The sequence below is a fragment of the Myotis davidii genome, unplaced genomic scaffold (assembly GCF_000327345.1).
Source record: "Myotis davidii unplaced genomic scaffold, ASM32734v1 scaffold683, whole genome shotgun sequence".
Taxonomy (NCBI): Eukaryota; Metazoa; Chordata; class Mammalia; order Chiroptera; family Vespertilionidae; genus Myotis; species Myotis davidii.
This window is the reverse complement of record NW_006294588.1, coordinates 41878-45118: the sequence shown is the minus strand read 5'-3', so window position 1 is coordinate 45118 and position 3241 is coordinate 41878. Positions and strand designations below refer to the sequence as shown.

The window sequence follows — 3241 nt, the reverse complement described above, 5'->3', positions numbered from 1 at the left end:
GGGTAACTCAGTTGGTTAGAGTGTCATCTCGATATGCCAAGGTTTCAGGTTTGAACTCTGTTCAGGGGACATATAAGAAGTAACTAAGGAATGCATAAATAAGTAAAACAACAAATCTCTCTCTCATCAATAAATAAAAGTTTTTAAATATTGTTGATGGCATATTTTACTAATGAACAAGGGACTCTCAGAATACAAGTTATCTATGGAATAGACAAATTACAGGCTCACCATCTCACTTAATATTTATGCTCGATTGACAATGTAAATCCTTACTTAGTATTTTCTGTTGTGTTGGGGTTATTTTAGGTTTACTACTGTGTTTTCTTTTTATAATTTATCTTTATTTTTGAAAGTATTACACTTGTCCCCCCTTTTTTCCCATTGACCCCCTTCACCCTGTAGCTGCCCCTTCACCACATTATTGTCTGTGTCCATGGGCTATGCATATATGCATGTAAGTTCCCAGGTCAATCACTCCCCACCCACCCACTGACCCATCCTCACTTTCCCTCTGAAATTCATCAGTCTGTTCCATGCTTCTATGTGTCTGGATCTATTTTGTTCATTAGTTTATTTTGTTCATTCGATTCCACATGTGAGTAAGATCATGTAATACTTGTTTTTCTCTGTCTGGCTTATTTAGCTTAGCATAATACTCTCCAGTCATTTAACCCAGTGATCCCACTTCCAGTAATATATCCTAAGAAACCAGAAACACCAATCAGAAAGAATATGTTCACCCCTATGTTCATAGCAGCACAATTTACAAAAGCTAAGATTTGGAAACGGCCCAAGTGCCCATCAGCAGATGAGTGTATAAAAAAGCCGTGGTAGGTGCCCGCAGGCGCCCGCGGACTTTGCCTGTGGTCCAGGCCATCAGGGGCTTATGCCCAATGTGCCCAGCCTTCCCTCACAGGGGCGTCTGGGCCTTGCTGCACGCCGCTGCAGCCCGTGGGGACAGTGGGCCTGGAAAGCCGGCATTAAACTGAAAAGATGTCACTTTATGATGACCTGGGAGTGGAGACCAGTGACTCGAAAACAGAAGGCTGGTCCAAAAGCTTCAAACTTCTGCAGTCTCAACTTCAGGTGAAGAAGGCAGCTCTCACTCAAGCAAAGAGCCAGAGAACAAAACAAAGTACAGTCCTTGCCTAGATAATCGACCTAAAGTGAGTGGCGGCTCTTCAGACGGCCGGCAGATTGTGGACACCCCGCCTCACGTAGCAACTGGCCTAAAGGATCCTGTACCCAATGGATTTTCTGCAGGAGAAGTTTTGATTGCCTTAGCTGATAAATATGATCTTATGTTTTCTAATGATTATGAGAAAGTGGTGAAGTGCCAAAAAGAAGAACGACAGAGACAGCGGGAGCTGGAAAGACAAAAAGAAATAGAAGAGAGAGAAAAGAGACCTAAAGACAGACATGAAATCAGTGGGTTTTCAAGGTTACCAGATCCAGATTCTAATGGAGATAAAGATTATGAGTGAGAAAGGAGAAGAAGAAGTATGGGTGGAGCTGCACCACCCACTTCTCCTGTAGAGAAAGACAGTTACCCCGAGAATTTCCTTATGAAGAGGATCCAAGACCTTGCTCACAGTCTTCTAAAGCTGCCATTCCTTCACACACACCTCCGTTTATGAGGAACAGGACAGTCCCAGATCTCCAACAGGCCCTGGCAGCTCCTTTCTCACCAACATGGGTGTCACAGTAGCACATAAAATCATGCAGAAGTATGGCTTTTGGGAAAGCCAAGTGTGTGTTCATGGTCTTGGTAAGAATGAGCAAGGGCTGAGCATGGCATTATCAGTGGAGAAAACGAGCAAGCAAGGAGGCAAGATCATTGTGGGCGAAGTCACAGAGAAAGATGCAGCCAAGAAGTCGGATTCAAATCCATTAACTGAAATACTTAAATATCCTACTAAAGCGGTCCTACTAAGGAAAATGGTTAGTGCAAGAGAGGTAAGGCAAAGAGTTACCCCGAGAATTTCCTTATGAAGAGGATTCAAGGCCTCACTCACAGTCTTCTAAAGCTGCCATTCCTCCTCCTGTGTGTGAGGAACAAGACAGACCCAGATCTCCAACGGGCCCTGGCAACTCCTTCCTCGCCAACATGGGTGGCACAGTAGCACACAAAATCATGCAGAAGTACGGCTTTCGGGAAGGCCGAGGTCTTGGTAAACATGAGCGAGCTGAGCACGGCGTTGTCAGTGGAGAAGACGAGCAAGCGAGGAGGCAAGATCATTGTGGGCGAAGTCACGGAGAAAGATGCAACCAGAAAGTCAGGTTCAAATCCATTAACTGAAATACTTAAACGTCCTACGAAAGTGGTCCTACTAAGGAACATGGTTGGTGCAGGAGAGGTAGATGAAGACTTGGAAGTTGAAACCAAGGAAGAGTGTGAAAAATGTGGCAAAGTTGGAAAATGTGTGATATTTGAAATTCCTGGTGTCCCTGATGATGAAGCAGTATGAATATTTTTAGAATTTGAGAGGGTTGAGTCAGCAATTAAAGCTGTCATTGATCTGAATGGGAGGTATTTTGGTGGATGGGTGGTAAAAGCACGTTTCTACAATTTGGATAAATTCAGGGTGTTGGATTTGGCGGAACCAGTTTGATTTTAAGAACGAGAGCATGGGCTACAAGCTGCAAGCTGAGCAGAGAAGAAAAAGGCAACAGCCAGTCTGCTTGGCTGTTGGGTACAGAGACTCTTGGAAGGACTGCAAAGATGCATGTTGATTAATCCCTTTTTACTTTGTGTGTTTTTTAATATAGTATAAAAATCTTTTTTAAAAAAAAGCTTTGGTACATTTATGCAATGGAATACTAGAATACTACATGGCTATAAAAAAGAAGGAACCCTTACCATTTGCAACTGTATTTTCTGTTTTTAATACTTGGTTCTTGTTCCAGATTTCCCTTTTGGCATCATTGGTGGGTTTACACCATCCTCTCTTGATCAGATAGTCTTACTTCTTTTTGCAACCCAAAGTTATTTCTCTCATCTCCTAGGGCAGTGGTCGGCAAACTCATTAGTCAACAGAGCCAAATATCAACAGTACAATGATTGAAATTTCTTTTGAGAGCCAAATATTTTTTAATATATTTTATTGATTTTTTACAGAGAGGAAGGGAGAGGGATAGAGTGTTAGAAACATCGATGAGAGAGAAGCATCGATCAGCTGCCTCCTGCACACCCCCCACTGGGGATGTGCCTGCAACCAAGGTACATGCCCTTGACTGG

General features: G+C 43.0%; 1 pseudogene; it reads left to right on the top strand.

Moving 5' to 3' along the window:
* Positions 1–913: 913 nt before the first annotated feature.
* Positions 914–2712, top strand: LOC102767037 (annotated as a pseudogene).
* The last annotated feature ends 529 nt before the right edge of the window (positions 2713–3241 follow it).